Source organism: Panicum virgatum, chromosome 4K, assembly GCF_016808335.1.
Source record: "Panicum virgatum strain AP13 chromosome 4K, P.virgatum_v5, whole genome shotgun sequence".
NCBI classification, from domain to species: domain Eukaryota; kingdom Viridiplantae; phylum Streptophyta; class Magnoliopsida; order Poales; family Poaceae; genus Panicum; species Panicum virgatum.
The window spans coordinates 13,119,976-13,139,886 of NC_053139.1; the positions used below are offsets into that span (position 1 = coordinate 13,119,976).

The 19,911-nt window shown below is 45.3% G+C and overlaps 1 non-coding gene across 1 annotated transcript; it reads left to right on the forward strand.

The window, feature by feature from the left end:
• Positions 1 to 19,052: 19,052 nt before the first annotated feature.
• On the forward strand, positions 19,053 to 19,159 carry LOC120705395. Its single transcript, XR_005687973.1, has one exon. It is a non-coding gene; the product is annotated as a small nucleolar RNA R71 (small nucleolar RNA).
• The last annotated feature ends 752 nt before the right edge of the window (positions 19,160 to 19,911 follow it).

The window sequence follows — 19,911 nt, forward strand, 5'->3', positions numbered from 1 at the left end:
ATGGAGTTTAGAGACACAAACCGACGCGGTGGATGAAGATGGACTTTTGAGTGGGCCACCCTTTTATGTGTATGCTGGTGCAGCGTGGTGTGCTCTTTTCGTGGGTGCCTGTGCATCATTTCAATCCTAGAGAGGCTATGGCTCTCCCTCATACTTATTTTGTACCTAGGTGCTACTTCCAAAAGACAAGTCGGTGACATAAGGACTCTACCAGGTTAGATGACCGGTGAGTCAAAACTTTATTGCATTGAAAAAAAGGCATTTTTCCTTAAAAAGTGGTTCATTTATCAAAAGAAGCCTATGATCCAAGTCGTTCCATGGTAATCTCTTGCTCAACCAGTTTAGTGGATCAAATAATGTCTCGGTTGCAAGGTTAGTGCACAAACGCAATAACAAGCCATGCATAGATATTATTATAAAGCAGAACCAAAGCACAACCTTCAAAAAGGGCACCAGGGGGAGTCCCTAAGATGATCATATGGCTTGCAGTGACTTGGTACAACCGATGGTAGATCTTAGAGATATCAAGGATGAGCATTACTTTTGTGATGAATCGAGATGAATCTTCATGCTCATGGAATGAGTGGCTGAATCTCCAGGTAGAACAACTCAAGAATGTTCATGGCACCATAATGAAAGAGGATGTGAAACTCTACGGGCCATATGAACGATTCCGAGTTTGGATCATGAGGGAAATGAGTATCGTCTTTCAACTCATCCCCTCCTTAGGTAGAAAGCCTCGTGTTTCATCATAGATGAATTTAGTGGCAAAGCAATCTAACCTAAGCTTCCAATAGAAGTTTATTTGATATGAAGGGTGAACATAACTTCTATTGGGCATCAATCATAATCAAGGAATGAGAAATGAGCTCTGATTCACTTGATTTGATTAGATTGGCATCGATCGATAATCGAGGGAAAGGGAATGAGTTTAATTCACTCGATTCAATCAGTATGGCGTGAGGATGAATCTCGTAACTGGATAAGAAACTGGGTTACAGAAAAGACAGCTCTAAAGACTCACCCGAAGGGGCGAAAGGTGTGTACAAGGATAGCCTTTCGTGGATAACAGGGGCAAAGGTAGAGATAAGAAAAGCTAAAAGAATGGTTTGAAAGGTGTGTACGAGGATAACCTTTCATGGATTGCAGGGGTGAAGGTAGAGACAAAGAAAAGAAAAAAAATATGAAGATCACTAGGTTTGCAAATAAGCAGCAACTGTTTCTCAGCAACGGCGCTAGAAAGCTTGTTGGGTATTTTAACGACTGCGAAAGTAAATCCGCAAGCGCACAGATACCGCTGTAGCTTCCCTTCAGAGAAGAGTATTCCAAGGGTATCCGATCCGGGGAATGTGTGCGTATACCTACGACTCTAGTAGTACAAGGACACCCAACCATCTACGGTAGGTAAATGGTAGAGAGAATTCTTGAGGTAGCACTATAGATGAGTTAAAGGTCAATCTCTCGGGTAAAAATACTCACTTCGGACACTGGCTTAATCCTGAAATGGCCAGGAGATTCGGGCCAATGAATCTACATTATATTCGAACGTGGAGGATTACGAAGGACCAACAGAGCTATCACCACATGTGACCTACCTCTGCAAACTGTTGGATATAAGACAAACAAAGGTAACCCTTACACTAGACACCACGTCTATGCTATTGATTACTATGCAAGACAAGAATCATAAATACTAACTTATTCATATCAGAGGAAGCCAACATCTATAGAGGTACATATTTGGAACAAAGTGCTAAGGAACTCAGTACTCCTCCGAGCTACTCTCTCTCTCTCTCTCTCACTCTCTCTCTCTCCCTCTCCCTAAGGACTATATATCCTAGGCAGAGCTTCGCCAAGGAGTGGTGCACTACATCTTCAAGTGGAGATGCTGGTCTTGGTGGTGGTGTGAGTTGAATGAGGGGGGTGAGGAGCCCTTTTATAGTGCTCAAGGCCGGTTCTCTCCATCTCCAAGTATAGTAAACTTAGCCACGAGGATTAGTAGGGAGCATGCCACGTCGAAGTGCACCTAGACGAGACTCTGTCCAGGGTCGACCGACCCCCAAGTGGAACTTCCCCGGCTCAACCTTCTCCGGCTCGCTAGCAGGTGGGCCCTTGTGTAGATTCTCAGGTGCATCTTGCTTGTCGTGTCCGTTTGCTATGCCAGGTGGGCCCTCTTTGTAAGTGAGACGCCGAAAAGGATCTTTTGTGCATTCTTGTGGTGTCTTCTGCATGTTTTCCTCTTATTTTCGACATTGTTCCTGAAATGGCTGCGCATACAATAAATGTGGAACTAAGTTAACTATAACTCCTACCACTACTATTTATGTTCACTCTTTGTTGGTTCAATCAGGAGTTGACGACATATATTTTGCACTTAAGAGCCGTCAACACCATCCATATGCAGCTTTAAGTGGACTATACTAAGGATATCAAATAATTCAAGTTAAAATTTAGGCTTTCCTATGCACAAGAAATAGTATCAATAATATCATCCACATTTCCCGACATGGGCCATTCCAACATTTAGGACCCCTAGTCAACTCACACCTTCCAAACCACCAAGTTGGCACGAGAGCTCCCACTCCTCGCACCTCAGCTGCACCCACAGGAAAAGTCACTGGAGGAAGGTAGAAATCGAGTAACACTAAATATGAAAGTGAAGCTAGATCAAGAGGTGTACATGACTAGTACGCGGCTATACATATAGTTTTCACCCTGTAGGGGTTGTACACTTGTACCCACTCACCTTGACTTTAGCCTACAACAACTCTGACTAACCTTGAGGCATCGGTCTACTAGCACGAAACTAGCGACTACGGCCGCCATCTCGCTTTCCTGTGTCCAGGGTACGTCCTCCCGCGAGAGGTTGCTCCGAGACTGTTAAGCCTGCTACGCCTCAATCCCACATACAATCCTGCTATTCTAGGGGATGTAAGGTCAATACCTCCTCCCCATAACACTGATACTAAATCCTCCTATAGGCTTGGTGCCGCACGTAGCTAGCTCTGACTGGGTTCACCCTCCTAATGGAAAGTGGTGTGCATGTTTGACAAAGTTCCATCTCCAGGTCCACTATCTCGGCCTTATGTTGCCGAGGTGAGTATCTTCATCGCTTTTGCGCATCCGCCGCAACGGTTCGTATTTGGCACCCGTTACCAATCACCATAAGTACCACAAGTTCCTTTAAGGAATGGTCTCCCATATGAGACATGCACCCGCAACAGGTGCTCCGTAGGATGTGTGTCCAACACACACCCCTAGCCCCTGATCTGAGGATCAGGTTAATTCACTCCCCCCGCTAGAAATCTCTATCCACCAACTCCTCATGTGCTGTTCTCCACTCACGCCAAGACTATCATCACGTATTCCGCACATACACATGCAAGAAGCACAAGGCATCTAAAGTATTCCAAGTATAAAAAGTGATCAAGGAATCTAGGCATACAAGGGGGCATGCAGGTTCATCTCATTAACAATAATAAAGCATAAGCAATACTAGCAAGCAATGCCTAATGGGAATTCAAACATAGATGGGCATAAACCTGGTGGTTCCTCGTAGTACTCCTGGGTCTCCGAGTAGTTCTAGCCTCTAGTTAGCTCCTCAGCATCTAGTCCTATTCGTAATTACGAATAAGTATAGGGGCCAAAGTGCAAAAATGCACAAATGTATCCAAATAAGATCCCAATCACAGCAAAAGCTACTCTAATGGATAGATCATGATATTAGAAGAATTATCAAACTGATTTCATAATTCTCGGAGGTTCGAGATTAATTTATTATGAATTATCTAAGCTGATAAGTATTTCTCGAAACATTAAATGGTTTTTGGAAAGACAAAAATACATAGGCAGCCTCTGAGCGTGCCACGTGTCATGCTAATGTCAGCATGATGTTGTCATGACATCATCCTAGGGTCGGGCTGTGCTGACATGTTAGTGGCTGGTCTCACCGATAGGTGGGACCCACATGTCAGCCCTGTTTTAATAGAAAAAGAAAGAGAAAAAGGTTGCGCTACCACTAGGCTCAAAGGAAGACTAGGCTGACTCGGGCTCGAGTTTGGCTAAACAGGCCGGATCGATGGTGCTTGGCCAGACTATGGCCCACCTTGGCTCTCCTCCTCTTCCACTAACAGATTGGTCCCACAGGAAGGTTTTTTCTCCTCACACTAATAGCCTAGTCCCACATGTCATCCATAGAGCGGTCAATCAAACGCATGCGTATGTCTGGCATCTGTGTGTGTGAGCGCGCTAGGCGCTCGAGCAACGGCCCCAAAGGGCTCGCCACACCACGAACGCAATGTCATGGCGTGAGCACGAACACTACCGATGGCGGTGGTGAGGCGAGGCTGGGCAGCGCTGCCCAGGCTAAAGGCATGGCCTTTAGGCCTTGCAATGTGGTTTTGGTGCATGTTGGCATTTCTTAGCGCAATCACTAGGAATGGTTAGTTCCTAGCAATGGCGCCAAGAAACGCCGGGATGGCCGCCCCATAGCGGTGGCGCCATGGGACGATGTGCGGTATGTCTTAATGATTACAGAAGGATCCGCAAGTGCACGGATATACCATTGTAGTATTTCACCCAGAAGTATTCAGGGTATCGTTATTTTTGGTTGTTTTTGGTGGAGCTGTAGGTATGGAGGATATGAAAGCATACTTGCTTCTTACATTTTGCTAAGTCAAAGACCGGATCCAAAGGAGAAACAAGTCATAAACCTTGATCAAGATGTGCAAGTGTGTGAATATTTTTGGTGTATGAACTCCTTAGCATGAACCATCTCTCTTTCTTTCTTTTGGATAGGGGCTATCTCTTCTCTTTTTTTTTTGACATGCCGAAGCATGTGGCATACCTTCTTTGGGTATGCTTCTTTTATTTTCTTCTCTTCTCTTTTTTTTTGACATGCCAAGGCATGTGGCATACCTTCTTTGGGTATGCATCTTTTATTTCTTTTCTTTTTGCATAGCCCCATATCCTTGATGTAATTTTTTTAGAGATAGGTGTCATACACAAGCATGGAGTTTTTATTTTGTGGATGGATAAGTGGAGTGCTTGCTCCTAGTGTAGAAGCTTAGCATATGGTGTGAATGTGTATGTGATCTTGATCATGGGAGTATGAAATGAATCTCACTAAGGGTCACAACAATTTGACAAAGCTCAAAGAGATAGCAAGTTGCATATGTGGATGGTTTGCAATGAGATCAACATATGGCTTTGGATAGGAATTTCAAATCATCGAGGAACTTTTTTATATTTTTGTATTTTCAAAATTAAATACTCCGGATATCAAGCATCACATAGAAAAAGATCATAGCAACTCTATTTAACCACATCATAGCTCACAACAACTTATATTTGGATCATGCTTTTGCTACCCACAAGTTTCAAGTTTTAAGGTTTGAACTTATAACCAACAAACTCAAAGCTAGGTAGAGCACAAAGTTGTAACTAAGCATATGAAGGAAATTAACAGAGAAACTATTCATCATTTCAACAAGGAAAACTCACACCATGCTTACTACACATATTAAAGCAAGGAAAATATTTTTGGTTTCTCTAAGTTTTGCAGATTTTTATTTGGTTTTAGTTATGCAAATTTTTATGAATTTTTAGTTTTGCAAATTTTTATTTGGTTTCATGTAAGATTTTGAAAGCGGTTAAGGATAAAGTTTGATACAAGTTACCTCTCGTGGGGTCCTCCCCCAAGCTAGCTTCAGGTTTACTGCTGTTGGTTGGGATTGAACCCAGCCCAACGGTAGTACGCCCTTCACTCCTCCTGTGTTTGCTGTTGTTGTCGCTCCAAGTTGTGGATCCTCTCGTCTGTGTATCGCTGCCAATTTTGTGTTGACTCGATGTGCTGGCCCAGCGACTCGTCGATGTTGGTGGTGCACATGTTCAGCTCGCCCATCTGCTGAGTCAGAGTGGCGAAACCTCTGGACGAAGCTGAACGTCCGGTGGAGATTGGAGGTCCGCTGGAGCTAGAACGAGTGGACCGATGCCTTGGGGCCTGCCGTGACAATTCCTCTGTACTTGCGCTGTGCCATGACGAACCACTCGCCTCATGGTGGTATGAGGTCTGAGTATGCTGAGGTGGTGATGTCGTTTCTGCTTCCCTTCTGGTCCTGCTCCTTGTCATCTTGACAGGTAAACTAGAAGTACCATGCCTACGGCCCCCTTCTCGTCGAACGAGAGGGATGGTTAGCGAACGGCAATTATACAAATAGAATTCCGCATTGGGCTGCGAAATCTTATTTGTATAGCCCACGAAGAAGAAAATCAAAGAGTCATTCGGGCCTCTCTTGAGCATGTGACATTGAATCAAATAAGACTCGTCGATATACGCGCAGACATCCTCAATGAAGGGAATGGAATTCCCCTCTAAGGCACCGACACATGTAGCGATACGAGTAATCAATGAAGTACACTCAATAGGACCCGTCATCTTGAAATTCGAAAGTCATTTCTTAACCAAAGCTTGCGCGGGGGAGATTTGGATCTTGTTGACCATGGCATATAAAATGAGCAACTCATCGTTGCGCATGGGTCGGACATCATCTCTTGCAAAGAGAGTGATGTCTAACCACTTGTGCATCAAGCGAAGAGTTGGATTATGAATGTCATTGCACCGAGGTGCAAATCTGCCATGGACAACTTGACCCGAAATCTGCCACCAAAATTCATGACGATTAAAACCACGGCAAGCTTGCTCAAGAGAAATGGGCCAGTGTTTGTTGAAATCGAGGTGGCTAGCAAAAGTTTTCCAAGAAAGCAAATAATCTTTCCCAAAAAGTCGAAAATAAACCCCATTTTCCACCTCCCGAAGAGTGCAAAGAAATTGGATGGTGAGGAGCCGAGAACCGTACTCCTCAACGGGAACGAAGTTGTCCCATCCAATTGCGTGCCAAACATTAGCGAAGTCTTCATACGTACCTGTTTTGATGAGGAGTTCCGGATCGAAGGCTCGGGTGTGGATGACGCTTCGGTTCTTGATGATGGCGTAGCCTTGTCGTTCACGGGCATCACGCAAGTCGAGGTAGGGAGCGTCATCTTCATTAATTTCTATGGCCTCGGCTTGTGGTTCGGCTTGCATCTCTTCGTATTGTTCTTCCTCTTCGTAGTCCATCATGCTCGGGCTTGGCATAGGTTCGGGAGTGTGCGAACTTGAGCCACCCCGAGAATGGGATGAACTCCCACTCGTCATCTTCTTGAATGCGCTGGAGACCTTTCGCCCTATGCCCTTCATGGTTGGACAAAAACACGTACAACTCGGAACAGGTTACATTAGTGAAACCAAAATGAACATTCTTACCCGCGAGTTATAGTCCTTGGGTGTGCACCTTTCTTGTAGCAAAGAAATGAGAGAGAGATTTCTTGAAATCAAACTTGAGCAAAAATCCAATGAAAACCCGAGAGCAAAGTTTGAGAGAGTTTGAGAGGGAGTGAGTGAATGAGAGTTGAGTGTGAGAGCTCAACACCCACCCTTCGGCCTCTATTTAAAGGGAGAATGGCTGGGCACAACGGCTAGGAGCTGGAGACAACGGCTACTAGCCGTTAGAAAAAGATGGCAGGGAGTTGCTGACAGGTGGGGTCGGCTGACCTAGGGGTTCGGCCAGCCCAGGTGCTCCCTAATGGCTAAAAACTTTGAACATTTGAGTGCCTGGCCAAACTTTGCCTCGAAAGATTTTCAAAAATATTTATCAAAGAATTTCAATGCTCAGAAGATATTTTTGGATTTTTATACAAACAGAAAAGGTGCTAGAAAAGATTCTAGCATGCAATGATGTTTTAAAAATTCAAATATGCAGTGGAAAAAATTTCAAAAGTCAAGAAAAGCAATTTTGGCGGAAAATTAAATATGAGATACGTACCGATTTGCCTTCGGCAAGGGCTCGTCGTTTTGAGTCTGATGAGTGGGACCTTTCTCCTGCACTGACTTACCATTGTTCGGCTCATCCTGGAGAAGTGGACGAGGATGAACTCTCAACCTTACGCTACGCCTTCTTTGATCGTCTTCTTTTGGTTTGGGTGGTCGTAGGTACTTCAGGCTAGGGTTCGGGTGAACCCCAGAGCGGGCTCCCGTCATGAGTCTACTGGATCACAAATCTTTGCTCTTCCCTGTGGAGAAATTTGAAAAATATGTTGTCGACCCCGATGCGGCACTGGATTTCTCCAGCCCAAACATCGATCCTAGCCTTGATGTCGTTTAGGAAGGGTCGTCCAAGAATGAGATCTAAGCCCAGGCCCCCTTCCATGTCGAGGACGACGAAGTCGGCGAGGACGAAGCAGTTCTTGATTCATACGTATATGTTTTTGACTATCCCCTCGGGGTGTCGAACTGTGAAATTTGCAAGCTGTACGAACATGTGGGTCTGGGAGAGAGCAGGATATTGTAATTGTTCAAAAATTACCTTGGGCATAATGTTTATGCTGGATCCAAGGTCGCAGAGGGCCCATCTGTAGAATTGATCGAAGATGGAGCAGCTGATCATGGGCAACCCTGGATCTCCACTTAGCTTCGCTGTCAGTCCTCCCCACACATTCATCCTTGGTGGGGTGTACCTACCTGCATGGTTAGTACATGGGGCCCGTCGGGGAAGGTTGCCCCACCAGGTAGACACCATATTAGCGGTTTCAACGGGAGATTCGGGTTGCCCCGGGATCTTCCCAGACTCAGTAGTAGGTATGGCGGCAGCAACTTGAGCCAGTTGTGTTTCTATCATTTTGTTAAAACTTAACTGATTTTTCAAGGTAGAAGAAAGAGTTTCAACTTTTATATTTATATTTTCTAAAATTTTATCATTGGCAGCAAGTTTTTTATTTAAAGATTCATTAATTTTAGCTTGGCCAAAGACAAGATCTCTCAAGGAGGGTTGGTTCAAATTAAAATTTGAATTGAAATTGGAGTTGAAATTATTACCTCCTCCTTGGAATGGTGGGCGTGTGTTAGTACTTTGCAACGTCACGAATAAAATCCGCAAGCACACGGATACCACTGTAGCTTTCACCCAAGAGTATTTCAGGGTATCGTATCCACTGAGGAACGTGAGTACGCTATCTACGGGTTCAGGCTCATCTAAGGACACACACGCCGGTGTGGGAGAGTGTTGGCGCTCCTTAAGTACCCATTTTATTATACAATTAGGAGAGGTTTTGGTAATTTCATCGGGATGATTCATGTACTAACCCGCCACTTGGCACCCGAACTTGACCGTTTTCGATTTTGTCCTAGATTTTGGAGCATGTTGTGTTTTGGCAAGAAATTGAACATTTTCGGAGATGTTTTGACGCATGGTCACAACTGGGCTAAGATGAGGAATAAGGAGAAGAGGCCACACGCGAAAGATGGGACCGAAAGGGCCAGAAAGGGCCCAGGCCGGCCGGCCTGGTGCCCTCTAAGCCGGCCGGCCTAGCCCATTCCGAGGCCCAATCGGCCTCAATTTTCTTCAGCACGAAGTATGCGTCAACCCTAATCTGTGTTTTACCAAAATTGCCGACCAGAACCGCCTATATATACCCGAAAGCCACCGTCAAAGAGAGGGATCGCAGAAGGAAGAGAGAGGAAGCATCCAGAGATGAGTTTCAGAGATCCATTCGAGTTAGACACAAGAGAAAGGCGACACCGGAGGCCTCATCGTGCCTCGGCGCCGCTGCAAATTGGAGGACAGCAAGGGATCCATCCCTTGTCGGAGATTTCGTCACCATGATTGACTACGCTTCGCTTAGCTTCATGGGGTAAAGTCCTTGTTTGTTCATGGGGTTGTAAGGAGATCTTGAGTTGTAATTGCCGAATCCTTTATGAGATTGATCTATCACAATTCTTGTTGATGATGCTTTGATGCCTAATAGTTTGCGATTTGGCTTTGGGTTTGCTTTGCTCTTGCATGGTTTACTTAAATTACATCAACTATCGTGTTCTTGTTGATTCGTTACCGATTATCCTCGTGTAGTGACAGTATGCGGGAGGGAAAGGTTTTGATCTTGGAACACACCTTCGGTAGATTAGATCCGTTCTTCGTTGCTTAGCGGTTACATCTCTAGTGATCCTAGACCCTATGGATAAATGCTCTTCATATCTTGTGCACACACCTATTATTGCTCACTAGCCTAGATTAGATTAGATTGGTTAGATTAGATCTATTTCACACTCAATCATTCAATATAGATCTTTTACCAACATCATTAGTGCTTAGTTAAGCATAGTAATACACTTGTTCCGTGGATTGATAAACCTTGGGGGAATACTCTAAAGGAAAAGCTACACGATCCGTGCGCTTGCGGTACGTAAATTGGCGCTCTAAGGAGCGTCAACAGAGAGACAGAAGAGAGGACTTTCTATATCTAGAATCTATGCTTAGAAGAAGAGATCACGTCGCCGTTATACTTCGAGCTAAAAGTATCGACAGGCTTATACAAGCCGATAGCTCCAATTATGATGCTCTATCCAATATCCGAACATGGAGAATTACTAGGGCTCGAACAGGGTTGTCACCACCTGCCGGCTACCTCTACAAACCGTGGGACTATCAGACAACTGAGTGGAACGTCGTGTCTTGGATCAAACCACACCATTGTACTGCAAAATCAGCTAGAAATCATCTGCACACATTCTAGAACATCATCTATGGAATTCGTTAGTAAACAAATGTATTCTAGCATTTATTCCACATTTTGGTTCCTTTTTGTGCAGGAGTTGACGGTCTAAATTGGTCGTTAGTGACCGTCAACAAGATCCCCCACACTTGGCCCTTTGCTCGTCCCGAGTAAAGGTCAGGACTGAAGTGAAGTGGTAGCTTCCTGATATAATATCCTGCACAAAAGTTATTCCATACCTTGCTCTTGCTTGTGATATCTTGAGTTGTTGAAGAGCGGAATGATCTTGGCTTCAAGTGTCATTCTGACATGTTGCCAGACTTGGAGATTTTTGAAAGAATTTTCTAGAAAAATTGTTCATGATCTTACTCTCTTCCATGGGTCTCTCAGAGTCGCTCATAGCTTCTTATCAGCATTTATTCTTATTTTACCTCACCGGCTCTGATGGTATATGTGGAGTTTCGATGGATGAGGTAGAATGTCATCTGCTTGGCTCAAATCTATTGCAAGATCAAAGATTGGATCCACAGGTTTACACTCATATTTACGACTGATCAGGTTAGTGCACAGATAAATACATGCTACTTTTCATGTCTGATTTTATTTGCTGGGTCATGCTTCTTTGGCATGCCATCTTTTCTCTCTCTATTTTCTTTTTTTTGGGTCATGCTTCCATCTTTTCATCTCTCTCTCTCTTTTTAATACTATTGTCAGATAGTATTTAAGGAGCACGAGGTTCATCTAAGCGTAAAACCTTAAATCAAGTGCATAAATAGAATAGAACCATGACGGGTCACAAAATTTGATCAAGCTCAACATGTAGCCAAGAGACATAGCATGGGATTTTTTTTTCAAGTGGATAGTATCATATGGCTCTGGTAGGATGGTGGCTAAAGAGATAAGACCAAGAACTTCATTTTTGTTTTTTATAAATAAAATTCCCAAACTGGTCAACATGAAAGAGATGAACAACTTTAAATCAGACATATCACGTTAGTCAACAACTAAGCATCATGGGTCCTATAAAATATGGTTCACAAACTTAAGTGCAGCATGAAAAACATTTATGCAAGGCATCTATCAAGAGATCTTATTAGCAAATTTCTTAAACAGGTTCAAGAATTTGAAAAGATATGCTCATGTTTAGAAATGCTAAATGGAGGAAACAAGTGAGGTAGTGCAAACTCATGAGTCGGAGCGGGAGGTGCACGTGACGTGTGAATGTGATCGTGGATGTGTAGCGTCATGGGATCTCCCTCCACACTTATTTTCGACCTGCTCTTCGAACATAGACAAAACAAACTAAATATAAAAGATAATGGGGCTCTACCGGCATTAACACCGGGGAACCAAAGTTTACAATTCTAAAATAAAACTGGGGCGCAACTAAACTGACCTAAACCTAAACGAACCGACTAATACTAGCGCCCTACTAAACCTATGATAATGACCTTTCTTAGGAAGTGACTCCTAATATAGGTCCTTGTGACCCGTAGCCTCAAACAAGCGCTTCATCTTAGTGTTCAACCCTCTCCGCAGAAGACGTAGGTCATCCCGAAGCTCTTCTACCTCGATCTTCCTCTCCGCAAGCTGGTCCTCGAGATGCCTATTCTCCAGGCGTAGCTGCTGGACCATTGCGGTGAGGTCGGCGATGGTGGGTCCCACTGAAGTCATGTCGTCTTTGGGCTTTGCAGGCGACGACCGAGATCTGGTCTTCTTCGGCAAAGGACTGGCGGCAACGCTCCTCCTTTGAGCGTCTGGAGTTTGTGTTGAGGTTGCCACGTCTTCCATTGTTGCTTCAGTTGCAGGAGTTGGGGTGTTGATTGCTGGAAGAGTCGCTGGAGGAGTCATGGCCGGTGTGGTGGCTACGGTTTTGGGTTCTCCTTTGCCGGCCATGGGTTGATGATGGTGGGATGCTGTTGGAATCAATGGAGGTTTTGAGGAATAGATGGAAACAAGGTGTGGAGTTAGGGTTTCTGAAGAGAAGAAGAAGGGTACGAGACTTTTTTTCTCGTCGCGAAACGCCATCGCCCCTCATGGAATTGGACTCTAGGTGGGTCAAGGAGGCCGTGCACCGAGACTGGGCTTCACAGGAGCTGGCCCAGGTTCGGCCGACCTAGTGATCGGCCGACCCAGGCTGGGCCCCAATGGGCCCCAGCTCGCGCGGGTCAGTAGGTGGGGCTAGGTGTTTTAGAGGTAGGATGGGCCCACCTGCCCTTTTGGCCTATATGGCTCTTTTTTACGAGATCGACTAAGTCAATCACGTCTATCTCCTCATCAAGAGCTTTATTATGGTCTAGGAAAAGCTTGAGTCGTTGACCGTTTACCTTATAGGCGTTACCATCGTCATCTTGTATCGTGATGGCTCCATGTGGTGATGTATCGATGACGTGGTACGGTCCTTGCCATTTACTACGTAGCTTCCCATGACCAAATAACTTGACCATGAAATTAAAGAGCAATACCTTGTCTTCGAGATTCAAGTTCTTGGGCTTCAATCGCTTATCATGCCATCTCTTGGTTCTTTCTTTGTAGATCGAGGCACTAGGATAAGCTTTATCTCTCCATTCCTCTAGTTCCGAGATCTGGCGCTTTCGGTACTCTCCATCTATTTTAAGATCCATGTTCCACTTCTGGATAGCCCAGTTCGCACTGTGCTCCAGCTCTACGGGTAAGTGGCAAGTTTTCCCGTAGACAAGTTGATAGGGTGACATTCCAATGGGTGTCTTGTATGCTGTACGGTATGCCCACAGTGCATCCGGTAATTTCAGCTTCCATCCCCTCCCCATCTCATTCATGGTTTTCTGCAGAATATTCTTGATTTGATTGTTAGATGTTTCTGCTTGACCGCTGGTCTGAGGGTGATACGGAGTCGCGATGTTGTGCTTTGTCCCTAGTTCCTTGAGAAAGTTCCGGAAGGCTGAGTCAATGAAGTGTGACCCTCCGTCACTGATTACCATCCGTGGTGTGCCAAACCTTGGAAAGATAATCTCATGGAACATCTTACGGGCATGCTTCGCATCTGCGGCTCTGCATGGCATGGCTTCGACCCATTTGGAGATGTAGTCTACAGTAACCAGGATATACTCGCATCCTTGGGATCTTACAAAAGGTCCCATGTAGTCAATACCCTAGACATCAAAAAGATCGACTTGAAGATTGTAGTTCAGGGGCATTGAATCATGAGCTGTGATCCCTCCATGCTTCTGGCAGTTTGGACACCTGTGGATGAAGTTCTTTGTATCTTCATACATAGATGGCCAATAGAAACCGCTCTGCCAGATTTTTGCTTGAGTGTGAAATACACCATAGTGACCTCCATATGGTGCTGCATGGCATTTCTCTATGATCTTTTGTCCTTCTGCCGTAGGTACACAACGTCTGAGTAACCCATCTGCACAGACTCAGTACAGATATGGTGCATCCCATAGGTGGCGTCTGCTATCTTGAACTAGCTTATTTTTGCTCTCTCCTGGGGGTATATACCTCGAAACCATGAAGTTCACGATATTTGCATACCAGGGGTGCGAAGCAGTTACTTTGAGAAGCATGTCATCCCATAGGAAGTCATTTATCTGTGGGTCTTGGGTATTTGTATTGGTCATGCGCAATAAATGATCCGCCACTGAATTCTCTACTCTTTTCTTATCTTTAATTTCCAAATCAAACTCTTGGAGAAGAAGAATCCATCTGATCAACCTCGGTGTAGCGTCCTTCTTAGTGAAGAGGTACTTGAGTGCGGCATGGTCTGTATAGACGATGACCTTGGTACCCACTAAATAGGACCTAAACTTGTCGCTAGCAAAGACAACTGCTAGGAGCTCTTTTTCTGTTGTGGCATAATTGAGCTGAGCTCCTGTGAGTGTTTTGCTTTGCGTACGTGATCGCGTGATGCTTCTTATCCTTGGTTTGACCAAGTACGGCCCCCACCGCATAGTCACTAGCATCACACATGATCTCGAACGGGAGCTTCCAATCTGGGGGTTGAATGATTGGAGCTGAGATGAGTGCCTTTTTGAGAGTGTCAAAGGCTTTATGGCACTCATCTGTGAATTGGAAAGGAACATCCTTGGCTAGGAGACTTGTGAGGGGTCTAGCGATCTGGGAGAAGTTCGCGATGAACCTTCGATAGAACCCGGCATGGCCAAAAAAGCTTCTGATTCCTTTCACATTGATGGGAGGCGGAAGTTATTCAATGACTTCAATCTTCGCCTTATCCACCTCTATCCCTCTTTCGGACACTAAGTGTCCTAAAATGATGCCTTCACGGACCATGAACTGACATTTCTCCCAGTTGAGGATCAGGTCCTTCTCTTGGCATCTCTGCAAGACTCTGTCCAAATATTCTAGATAATGATCGAATGTTGTTCCATAGACCGAGAAGTCATCCATGAAAACTTCCATAATTTCTTCGATCATGTTGGAGAAAATGGACATCATGCACCTTTGGAATGATGCGGGTGCGTTACATAGCCCAAACGACATTCGTCGGTAGGCATATGTTCCATAAGGGCATGTGAACATAGTCTTGCTTTGATCTTCGGGATGGATGGGTATTTGATGGTAACCATAATAACCATCAAGGAAACAGAAGTAAGAATGCTTTGCCAACCGTTCTAACATCTCATCGATGAAAGGTAGTGGGAAGTGATCCTTCTTAATGGCCTTGTTGAGTTTTCTGTAATCTATACACATCCTCCATCCCGTGACCGCTCGTTGGGGAATTAGCTCGTTCTTGCTATTTTCCTTCCTTTCTTGGGCACGACTTGAACTGGGCTTACCCACTCACTATGCAGAATAGGATAGATAATTCCGGCATCTAGGAGTTTGAGAACCTCTTTCTTTACCACCTCCCTCATAGCATTGGTCAACCTTCTTTGGGGCTCCCTAGAATGTGCTATTGTGGGATCCAATGGGATTCGGTGGGTGCAGAGGGCAGGACTGATGCCCTTGAGGACTTGTAGGGTATAGCCTAGGACTGATCGATGCTTCTCTAAAACAGCGATGAGCTTATTCGTCTCCTCATCTGAGAGTTTGTCGCTAATGATTACGGGAGACTCTACATCGCTATTCATAAAGGCGTATCTAAGCCCGGAAGGTAAAGGCTTTAGCTCAATCGGAGGTCGTGATGGCTTCTCAGTCGCGAGCAGTTCAGAAGTTTCACCGGAGTCTTCTTCTGCATCGCTGACTTCTTCCGACATTTCCTCGAAATCCCCCTCGAGGTCCAAGTCAAAAGGCTCGAAGGTGGAAGTGGCCATTATTTCCTCGATTGGCTCTAGAATAGAGAGATCTTCCACTGAGCATGTCAATACTCGATCCACAGGGATGTCGAACGTGTCCTTCCCTAACTTGATGTTTAAACATCCGTCTTTAGGAACATCCTTAAAGAGGACCTTAAGGAGATGTCCTATCAAGAAGTCGAAGTTGAGATCTTCGAAGATATGGAAGTTCAGACGGATTTTAACATCATTGTGCCAAAATGGCACATCAGTGATTATCCCGTAGCTACTCGTAAGAGAACCTGTGAGTTTGTAATTGCCTAGAAAGGCTAAGGCAAACTCATCTGACATGAGATTAGCCCCAACAGCGGGACTATAGAGAGCGTCCACATTTTGATCTTGGAGACGGCAACGGAATGAGGAGGAGGGAGAGTTTAGATAGATTGGAGATAAGGATGATTCTCCTTCCTGCAGTCATTCGTTGCTGATCAATGTTGTCAACTCTTGAATCGTCTCTCGAAGAAAATTCTCCTCTAAGGGATCCGTAGGAGTGACAAGACTTGGTGGTCTCTTCTGGCAGAAGTATCTTGAGGTGTTGCCGAAATCTTCAAAGACATTTGGCTCGATATTTCGGAAAACTCCGGAGGTAGAGGGTCTTCCTCCTCCGACGTTTTGGATTTATGTTCAGGGGCGATCTCATAGATCGAATCTACTGATTGACTTTCAGAGTGTTCCGATTCGATTTCTGAAGGCTCCGCTTGACACATCTCGGGCTCTGTGGGGACTGTCTCATGGATACAAATGAAAGAGGTTCTGTCCAGAGTTTTGTCGAGGACTTCCCTACTCTCAGTTGGGGTAAGATGAGCGAAAGATCCTCCAGAGGTAAGATCGAGATGGTGTGCAGACTCCTTGTCAAGACCAGCATAAAAATGCTAGAGCAATAAATGCTCAGGTAATGACAAGTCTGGGCCTGATTTTACCAATAAGGTAAATCTAGCCCAAGATACACCGATTGATTCCTTATCATTCTGACGGAAAGTTAAAATTTCCATTCGTAAGGCACATATTCATGAAAGAGGGAAGAATGCAGAACAAATTCTGTCCCGAAGTTCAATCCAATTTCCATTCACACAGCCTACGACACGAATGTACCATTGCTTTGCTTCTCCCGAAAGGGAAAAATGAAACAATTTCCATTTAAGAATTTCGTGTGTCATGTCCGAAATTTTCTTGCATGAACACACTTGCTCAAACTCGCGCAGATGATGGTAGGGATTTTCACAATCCCTTTCTGAAAAGGAATTTCCCTGAACAAAGGCTATGTAGCCTGAGTCGAGTTCATAGCTAGTAGAAAGAATTGGGTCAGCAGAGGGTGCTGGCTCATAGAACTCGCTCTTGGGTGAAGAGAGCTGTAAAAGGGATAGCTGCTCCATGGGTAGCGGGGGTTGAGGTAGAATCAAGAAAAAAGAAAAAAGAAAATACGAGGACGACTGAGTCCGTAGATAATGTAGCTACCGTTCGCCGGCAACGGTGCCAGAAAGCTTGTTGGTACTTTGCAACATCACGAATAAAATCCGCAAGCGCACGGATACTAGCTTTCACCCAAGAGTATTCGAGGGTATCGTATCCACTGAGGAACATGAGTACGCTATCTACGGGTTCAGGCTCATCCAAGGACACACACGCCAGTGTGGGAGAGACAGAAGAGAGGACTTTCTATATCTAGAATCTATGCTTAGAAGAAGAGATCACGTCGCCGTTATACTTCGAGCTAAAGGTATCGATCGACTTATACAAGCCGATAGCTCCAATATGATGCTCTATCCAATATCCGAACGTGGAGGATTACTAGGGCTCGATCAGGGCTGTCACCACCTGCTGGCTACCTCTACAAACCATGGGACTATCAGACAATGGAGTGGTATAGTCCAGCCTAGACACCACGTCTACGCCTTTCCCTACTAACCTTAGCCCAGGCCAAGACTACCCTTTTCTATCTGGGGTCTTAAGTTAAGATCAAATGCTACTCGCTAGCATACACATCAACTAATATAAGGCAGAGATGATAACTTGCGATCTAAACTCTAATTCTAAATAAACAAACAAAGAAAGTCTCGAACACTTACAACCGAATAAGCATCCGTCGAGGTATAAGCGGAGAAGAGTGCCGACAGACCCGGCAGTTCCCCCAACTCCTCCTCACTCTCCTCCTCTTCTTCTACACCTCCTAGTCTACCTAAGCATCTAGGATGAAGGCCTCAAGCTCCAAGGGAAAAAGGTGAGTTGAGAGGGTGTGATGTGTGTGTGTTTATTTCTCCCCCCCCTTTGTATTTATAGGAGGGAGCCACGGCCAAGGGGAGTCCATTCTGCAGCTGATCCTTGGCGAACCGACTTAAGCATCCAATCAGCTTTCTCCACGTGTCCAGTTTAAGTCAGTAGGGCCCACGGGCAGGTCGGCCGGCCTCCCAGTGGGCCCACCGACCTTCCCTTTTGGTCCATGGGTTCCTTGCTGGGCCCACTTGTCATTGGCATGGGTTTTAGCTTTTATAATGTCGGTTTCTTGCTCTGGTGGGCCCTGTACTCCATATTCTGACATGTGTCGCGTCTTGATTCGCTGGAACATCGTGTCTAGGATCAAACCACACCATTGTACTGCAAAATCAGCTAGAAATCACCTGCACACATTCTAGAAAATCATCTGTGGAATTCATTAGTAAATAAATTTATTCTAGCATTTATTCCACATTTTGGTTCTTTTTTGTGCAGGAGTTGACGGTCTAAATTGGTCGTTAGTGACTGTCAACAGCGTGCTTGACCCCACCCTAAGCCTCCTTGTGGACGGAACCCGTTATTGTTGTTGTTGATGTAGGCTGCATCTTCACGGGTCTCGGGGCAGTCATTCCCCGAGTGTCCACCATTACCACAAACCTCGCACATTAAGTACGAGTTCATGGCTTGGACGTAGTTGTTCCTGTGCTCTTTGAATTCCGCCCTTTCGTGTAGATGTTTGAGTAGGAGGTCCATCTTGGCGACAAGCATATCCTCTCCTTGGCGGTATGCATTCCGCCCTTGGTTCGGGGTTGGGAACGCTCCTCGTTCCAGCCGTGGTTGGAGACCATCTTCTCAATCAAGGCCTTGGCCTTGGCAATGGTGAGATCAAGACAGGCTCCTCCAGCAGCAGCGTCCAAGTCGGCTCTTGATGTAGTCATTAGCCTATTGTAGAAGCTTTGGAGTACGAGCCACTCTTCCATCGCATGATGAGGACAGACAAGTATGTACTCTTGGAGTATCTCCCAAGCTTCCGGGATGGATTCCATCCCTATCTGATGGAAACTTGAAATTTTTCCTCACAAGGTATTTGTTTTGCCCAGCGGGAAGAATTTGGCGAGGAACGCCGCGGAACATTTGTCCCACGTGCTGACAGCTTTCTTGTTCTGATAAAACCATTGTTTCGCTTTCCCCAGGAGGGAGAAAGGAAACAAGCGAAGCCTGATGATGTCAGCCGTAACACCCCGTATGGTTACGGTCTTGCAGAGCTCCAGAAAGTTCTGGAGGTGGGCGTTGGTGTCCTCATTTGGCTTGCCACAGAATGGGCTAGTCCGCACCATGTTTATGAGGCTGGACTTCAGCTCGAAGTTCACGTCCCCAACATCAGCGTTGGGTCCATTCGCCACATTGGTGGCTGAGGGGACAGAAAAGTCACGGAGAGTCTTCTCAGCCATGGGTTCGGTTGTTGTTGCTGGTGCCTGGAAAGCTTGTTCGCTTGACGACAACGAGAGCTGACGAGGGACGACACGAGGTCGGACCCTTCTCACGAGCTTCTCGGGATTTTCAACAAAGTTTGTCGTAAAAGAGAAACCAGTCATACACTACCCTATTTTCATCCAATCAGGAGAAAACAAAAGATAATATTAGGCTGTATAAGCAGTAGCTACCTCTTTTTTCACAATGCCATGTTTATGTATTAGTAAAATCTTTACACCTAGTGCCATCCCCTTCAACGGCGCCAGAAATGCTTGTTGGCATTTCTTAGCGCAATCATTAGGAATGGTTAGTTCTCAGCAACGGTGCCAAGAAACGCCGGGACAGCCGCCCCATAGCGGTGGCG